Raw genomic sequence first — 8541 nt, 5'->3', positions numbered from 1 at the left:
TAATATACAATTGAAATAAAATGTTTTTGAAGATTAATACTGTGTTTTTTTTGTTGTTTTTTTCTGAAAGTTTTCCTATTTTCTAGGGCAACCAGTAAAATATAATTTCCAGCTAAGCCAGTGCTTTTTTCTTTTGGGTTTCCTTGGCTTTTAATTATAATTTTGCTAAAGTGGAGGTTTTATTTATACTTTTGCTAAAGCAGAGGCTTTATTTATACTTTTGCTAAAGCAGAGGCTTTATTTATACTTTTGCTAAAAGCAGAGGCTTTATTTATACTTTTGCTAAAGCAGAGGCTTTAATTATACTTTTGCTAACGCAGAAGCTTTATTTATACTTTTGCTAAAGTAGAGGTAATTTTCACTTAATTTGAGTTTTACACGACTGCACAATAGCGGACATGAACGCTATAAACAACTCGTCTTCCCATTACCGTATTATTCCAAGCTAATACGAGCCGGTAGCGAATTTTTTCGTAACCATTTTATAAATTATCTTGTTGCTAGGTGTGGTTATGTTGCCAGACTTAGCTTTTCGATGGTGTTTTGTCTGTCTCTCAGTGTGTGTTCGTAGTCCCGGGTAAACGAAAAACAAGCGTAGATAGAAACCAATTAAGGGAAAATGAACTATTATCTTGAACCTCGTAATGTGAAAGAAATTGCGAAAAAAAAGTACATTGCGAAGAAATTGCGAATAAAAGGACATTAGCCCTATGGTACGAGTTTACAGCAGTTTTCCTGATTTCTGATAGACGTAAAACAAGTTTGTGGGGACCCTTCTTACGAAAAGATCCGCTCCCTACTCTTGGAAGGAAAGGGAAAGAAACAACATTGGCATCGTCAAAAAAATGCACCTATTGCGGCAATCGTCAAATTTTGGTTCAATTTGATGGACAATTTATTGGAAAGTATCTAAAATCGAACTATTTTCTCTAAACTGTGGTTTTTCAGGTTATCGCGGGGAGGGGGGATATAATTGAAACTTTGAATACTCATTGAACACTATTTTCTTAGAGTGTATGTCGATCATCTTAACTAAGTCCTGACTGATAATCAACGCCCAGCCCAAACCATTTACCCTAGAAGGCTGAAAATTTGCAGGAACGTTACTCTTAACTAGTAGGCGCGTACTAGGATAGATTTTTCCTATCCGCCGCCATCTTAATAAATGGCGCTCAGAAATGTAAAAAATCTTCTCTATGCAACGAAGTCCGCGCGTTTCAACCGATTTCACAAACATTTAGTACACTGGTTTACTTTAACGTATAGACGGGCTGAATGGTCTTACGGGTTCGATTTGTTGCCATCTTTTTAAATGGCGGCAAGAAATTTCAAACCCTTCTTTATGGAATAATGTCCGCATGAAAAGTAGTAAAAAAATGTCCCGTCGGACTGACGGGCAACGCTGAGTGCCTTCGTTCCTAGGGTGCTACAAAAATATTAGTCATCAGTATCTACCCATTCTTTATATAATTTTGATGGAAGTTCTTACTACACGCGAGCGACGCCGCGGGTAACAGCAAGTTTAACATAATTTTGCTTTGTAGAAACGCCGTGACTTACACAGCAGCTACCGCACAGCAAACCTTTCAACAGCATTCGAAAGAATTTTTTAGAAAAATCCATTCTGTCACTGTGCAGGACTGATCACGAGCTCGAGCCAAGCTCGTGCTAGTGACGAGCGAGCCGAGTTCGAGCCGAGCCGAGCCGCCACTTTTGGGGCTCGATTAATTAACGAGCGAGCTTCTTTATGGTCTAGCCGAGCCGAGCCGACAGGCATCGAGCCACTACGACTCGCGAGCTTAGTCACTGATATAGTGCTTTCCTTTTAGTCTCTATTCTCTCCACCAATAGTATTCCGTTGTATTTTTAGATGAAATAAAGCGTGGGAAAAATCTCTTGTCTCTAACCTTGAGCATATTTTACCGAGCGGGTTTTACTGAACCACTATGTTCCTAAACATGGGATGGTATTTATAGTCGTTCTCAAGTTTGACGTTGTTAGTAGCAATTTTTTTAAACATGTATATATTAATCGAGCCAGCTCGGCTCGAGTCGAGCCGAGCTGCCGTTTTTTTTTGACTCGAGAAGAGGGGAGCTTTTAAAAAGTTCGCTCAGCTCGGCTCGTGAACAGTCCTATCACTGTGTGGCTTGGTTTTCCACGAAATTCACAACCGAAAACAAATGAGGCCTAAGTCAAAACGTTCGTAGACTGCAGAATTAGTAAGGTTCAGCCTCCCCCAAAAAGAGCTCTTAATGATTGCTTGTATCTTAAAAAGATTTGCCCTAACCATTACTTTAACCAAATCCTGTTTTTACTCCGTGGGGTTATGTAATAGCCAACAGTCATTTTTTTAAATTATGTGGCACTCGTATGACATTTAATATGCAAGGGAGCCACTGTATAGCTTTGGGACATAAAAACACGCAAACGGAAGCCCAAGTCGAACGTTTGTTTGACATTAATTTAATAATACCATTCTTTTATAAACATTGGCCCATTTCCCTAGGTGTCCTATTCCCAAGGCACAGCTGTTGGCACGCGGTCTTATTGTTTTCAATTAACATTAAAGAACATTAATTGGGCCCTAAAAATTACATCATTACTTCGAATTGGTCAAAGGCATTGTTAGTTTACTTGTATTGAATTGCATTTGAAATTAGTTGAAAGCTTTTCGACCATTTTGAATTCACCATAGTAACTGGTATGTTAATGTTTTACGTTTGCAATTAGTGATGAAATCTTAATGTTCCAGTTGACACTTTTTATTTTGAGCAGTCTATCTCTGAAAAACATTCAGAGAAATAAGTGTTGCGCATTTTAGAGTTAAAAGTTTAACGCATAACCGATTTCATTAGAATTAAATAGCCCTAATATGAGCGGTTCTCGTTGCTGTATTTGAACAGTATCGGTCAAGTAAGGTTAACTGGGTCCGGTTAAATTACCATTTAATTAGTCTTAGAAACAGGGACTATTGCCTCGCTATGTTTAGAGGCGTCTGCTAGCCAGAACCCCTTACCCTTACGGGATTGGTTGAACAAATCCTGTGCGGCTTCTGGCCAGCAGACGCTTCTAAACATGGCGAGGCAATTGTTCAATTGACCAATAGACTATTCCAATAATTGCAGCGGAGAAGCAAAAACCACAGGGGTGGGGTCGCCTTCTTCATGCCAAGAAGTAAATTTGCCTATTTCAAACCGTGTTTTTTAATCAAACTAACCCATTGCTACTTTCTAATTTTTGTACAGATTGGGAATAGATGGCATTATCACAAATCATCCGGAACGAGTTCTGAGCATCTCAAAGGAACCGGAATTCGTCGACAAGTACAGGTTGGCTACGAAAGAAGACAATCCGTGGAAGACATTGAACAATAACGTCAAATCTAAAAGAAAAAATGCACCAAGTCTAGATTTTTTCACCTCAACAGTCAGTGAGGCTGCTAAGTCATTCTGGCAGTTTGTAAAAGACGGAACGAGGCTCTAAAAGTAGACTAGTCTAAAATATGGCAAACCAGAAGTTCATTTGACGAAATTTTTATCTTCCTTTGAAAACAATAACTCTCAGAAAAGAAAATCAAATGGTTCTCTTGTTGTCAGCCGTAGACCCTTTTCAAAATAGAGTCTGGTGTTTGTCCACCTTGTGTTCTTAAGCCTGAATATCCAGTATGTGCAATCAAAGACTAAAGATGTGGTCTTAAACAAAAGGACTTTGGTGTACTGGTAACTTTGAAGTCCTAGTATCCAACGTTTTTGGATGTTCCATATTAACCCTAAATCAAGCGGACGACACTGAGCCCCATGGTCTAAACATGCAAGTCCCCGTGTAGTACGAGACGAAGATGGGAATCTGTTCGGGTCAGGAAAACGACATATTGGAGATCTTATATAGGAAAGACGAAAAGTAAATAACACTGAGCCATAGCTCGAACTACTACAATGCATTAGAAGAGAGAACGTGTCACGTTATCGTTGTTCAAAAGGTCAGGGCTTTCTGATACACAAACAGATGTATAAAGTAGGCTCTTTCGCGAGGTAAATTGAGCAGCACATCGTAGAGATTTGTGAATCGAGAAAATGGAAAAGTTTTTCCCCCTCATCAATACTCCACAGATAAAGTGTCACTGTTCGTGTTGCGCGCGAGAATCCATAATTTTGGATATTTCAGATCTTAATGAATGTGGCACACCTATGATCCCTGGGAGAAGACGAGGAAATGACTTCTGTGGGAGGAAACTTCCTAAGATAAGAATGTCGCGTAAGAAACTTCTGGGTTTTCTTGCATTGTTGCTCGCACCCTTAGAAAAGCCCAAAAATGTGCGACAAAGACGGTTTTCAAATTAAAAATCGATGTAGTTTTATAGCTTTCGAGTCAGTATATAGTTAATAGTACACGTTTAATCTAACAATTCAATAATAAATTTGTTTTTAATATTACATGTATTTCGTTCATCTTATTTAACATAATTTTGCTTTGTAGAAAAGCCGTGACTTAAACAGCAGATACCGCACAGCACACCTTTAACCGCATTCGAAAGAAAGTTTTAGAAAAATCCATTGTGTGGCTTGGTTTTCTACGAAATTCCCAGCCGAAAACAAACGAAGCGTAAAACAAAACGCTCGAAGACTGCAGAATTAGCAAGGTTCAGCCTCCCGCCTTCCCAAAAAAGAGTTCTTGATGATATTTACTCCGTGAGGTTATGTAATAGCCGACAGTTCTTTATTAAGTTTATGTGGCACTCTAAACGCATTTATAATGTATGGAAGCCACTACGTTAGATCATTGTAATGAGCTGTAAAACCTTAGCACATGGGAAATCACCATTTTTATAAAACCGAACAATTTTGGACATACAAACACACAAACGGAAGAGATGCCAGCCCAACGTTTGCTTGAGTTTAGTTTAATAATACCATTCTTTGTTTGCATTAATATATAAACATTGCTCCATATCCGTAAGCCTCGTATTCCCAAGGCACGGCTGCTGGCACGCGGTCTTATTATTTTCAATTAATATTAATACACTTCCACCTTTACATCGTTAGGGTTATATCATTAAAAACTGACAATGCGATTTACGGTGTCATGCGTACATCTCAGTTGTTTTATTTTATCCAATGCGTTTGCACGAAATCTACATACAGTACTAAACCTTCGCAAGAAATAATTTATTTTTGGTGTTAGTCTTTGTAGTTCTTAGTGAATCTTTGACTATTGGTTTAGATTTCGATTCCATTTACAAGAGGTAAGTGAAAATAATTTTTATTGTTAGTGTAAGTTGGGACAGAAATAATTGTATCACTAAACAGTTTGATCTCGCGCTTATTATGCGGTCTCAGGACAGTTTGATCTCGCGCTTATTATGCGGTCTCGGGACAGTTTGATCTCGCGCTTATTATGCGGTCTCGGGACAGTTTGATATCGCGCTTATTATTCGGTCTCGGGACAGTTTGATCTCGCGCTTATTATTCGGTCTCGGGACAGTTTGATCTCGCGCTTATTATTCGGTCTCGGGACAGTTTGATCTCGCGCTTATTATTCGGTCTCGGGACAGTTTGATCTCGCGCTTATTATTCGGTCTCGGGACAGTTTGATCTCGCGCTTATTATTCGGTCTCGGGACAGTTTGATCTCGCGCTTATTATTCGGTCTCGGGACAGTTTGATCTCGCGCTTATTATTCGGTCTCGGGACAGTTTGATCTCGCGCTTATTATTCGGTCTCGGGACAGTTTGATCTCGCGCTTATTATTCGGTCTCGGGACAGTTTGATCTCGCGCTTATTATTCGGTCTCGGGACAGTTGGATCTCGCGCTTACTATTCGGTCTCGGGACAGTTGGATCTCGCGCTTATTATTCGGTCTCGGGACAGTTTGATCTCGCGCTTACTATTCGGTCTCGGGACAGTTTGATCTCGCGCTTATTATTCGGTCTCGGGACAGTTTGATCTCGCGCTTATTATTTGGTCTCGGGACAGTTTTAATTCTTGTTTAACTAATTTTCCAACGAATTTAGACTCGACATACCTGTAAACTGGTTCGAAAGCTCTAATCTTTTAAAGGCTACAGCTCTCTGCTAGTTGTTAGGGGATCAAATGTGTACTCGCACGCGACTTTTAGGGTTCGTTATAATATCGAATCTTTCGAAGAGAGAGAGATATATAGAGAGAATAAATCTAAATATGTTCTTAGGGCTCGTACAAATGTACAAGCTTCAGAGGTATAGATATTCAAGTAGATTGTTTTAGAATAATGTATGTTACAACAGCAAAATATTTTTCTATTTAGCCTAGAGCTGCTTTGAGCTTGGTTTACGAATGATTGTGAGTTTCGAATAATTTTAAGCGATATGACGGAACAAATAGCCTCAAATCATAATAATCTTTGTTCTGGACACTTCAATATCGGTTTTTTGGAGGTATTTTAGAAATTGTGGAAAAAAGTTTAATTTTAAAAGAATAACGTATTTTCACGTGACTTGTTTAACGCAGACTCCATTTCTGCAAGTAAACAAAACGAGTGACGATAATTTCGTCATCCGAGGTTATGAATTTGAAATTTTGAAATCACTTTTTACATATTATAACTTCACGTAAGTGACCACGAAATAAAACTCTCCAGCTTTTTTCTAAGGTTCTTTGAAGTTGTGAAATTTATTCACCGTCGTGTTTTCAAACATTCAGTTACAGTGTGACAAAAATATCCAACTATGATTTTGGAACTTTGTTAGCGAATAAAACATGGACTGGACTTGTCGGTCTTTTGGTTAGAAAAATAAGAGTTAGCCCTACTTTACAGTAGAGCGGTTTACACATAAATAATAAAATCACGGTTGTTAAACTTAAAGGTCGACTTCCAGCGAAAAGGTTTCTAGCGAACTGAAAACCGAGCATCGAGACTAACAATGAAGCGACCGTGCAGGGACGGTGCAGATTTTCGAAGCCCCGCTGGGTCAAAGTTGGAAGGTTTTCGCTAACTGAAAGCCGTGCAATGTGGTTCTAGCGAACTGAAGATGAACAATAGAAATCCTTTAAAATTAATTTCCTCTCTTTTGCTTTCCCTTGAAGGAAATTCTCTATTATGTATCTTCAGTTCGCCAGAACCCCATTGCACGGCTTTTAGTTCGCTAGAACCCCATTGCACGGCTTTTAGTTCGCTAGAACCCCATTGCACGGCTTTTAGTTCGCTAGAACCCCATTGCACGGCTTTTAGTTCGCTAGAACCCCATTGCACGGCTTTTAGTTCGCTAGAACCCCATTGCACGGCTTTTAGTTCGCTAGAACCCCATTGCACGGCTTTTAGTTCGCTAGAACCCCATTGCACGGCTTTTAGTTCGCTAGAACCACATTGCACGGCACGGCTTTTAGTTCGCTAGAACCACATTGCACGGCACGGCTTTTAGTTCGCTAGAACCACATTGCACGGCACGGCTTTTAGTTCGCTAGAACCACATTGCACGGCTTTTAGTTCGCTGGAACCCCATTGCACGGCTTTTAGTTCGCTGGAACCCCATTGCACGGCTTTTAGTTCGCTAGAACCCCATTGCACGGCTTTTAGTTCGCTAGAGCCCCATTGCACGGCTTTTAGTTCGATAGAGCCCCATTGCACGGCTTTTGGTTCGCTAGAACCACATTGCACGGCTTTGAGTTAGCTGGAACCCTTCCATCTTTTGCCCCAGCGGGGATTCGAAAATCGGCACGGTCGCTCCATTGTTAGTCTCGATGCTCAGTTTTCAGTTCGCTACAACTCTTTTCGATGGAAATCGGCCTTTAATAGTCACTTAACAAACTCTGTGCCAATATCAAAACCGTTTATTTTTTCAATAACATTTTCATGTTTTCTTCAACTAGCAAATTATGCTAAAAAGCACAATTTTAAAATGAGACAACTAACCTAAATTATTCTTCTGTTGAATTAAAATTGCCGTTTTCACTAGGTGTGGTTATATAACCAGACCTAGCTTCCGATGGTGTGTGTTTGTGGGCCCGGGTAGAAACCGATTAAGACAAGATCCACTACCACCGTGGAGCTCGTAATGTGAAAGAATTGCGAAAGGAAGTAAATTAGCGCTATGGTACTGGTAGTTTACAGCAGTTTTCCTGACTGCAGATGGACGTAAAACAAGTTTGTAGGGGCGCTTGTTAAAAAAAGTTCCTCTTGCTGCTCTTGTTCGTATTGGGAAAGAAACCACATTGGCAGCGTAAACGAACTCATCCGGTTAGATTGTAGGAATTTGTAGCAACCCTCAAGTTTAGGTTTAATTTGATAGACGCCTGTATTGAAGCCGATTTGTTTAAAGTGTGTAAATTCGAACTATTTTCTCTATATTCCGGTTTTGGAGGTTAGTGCGGGGGATAGGGAATGGTGGAATATTAGCTAGAATGAGATATTATTTTTCAGGCAGAAAGGGCGCTACTATAAAGGGTGGGTTGCTACATCGATATACGAGAGGCTCTTAATTTGACCCGAGCCGTAACAGTAGTTGTGACCGGAGTTTACGCTTTCGTTATCGTTAGTGTTTAGCTTAAAGGAAAGGTTCAGGGTACCT

The sequence above is a fragment of the Phalangium opilio genome, unplaced genomic scaffold, assembly GCF_054372755.1.
Source record: "Phalangium opilio isolate 3A_F unplaced genomic scaffold, DU_Popi_V2 ptg000031l_1, whole genome shotgun sequence".
NCBI classification, from domain to species: domain Eukaryota; kingdom Metazoa; phylum Arthropoda; class Arachnida; order Opiliones; family Phalangiidae; genus Phalangium; species Phalangium opilio.
This window is presented reverse-complemented; position numbering follows the sequence as displayed.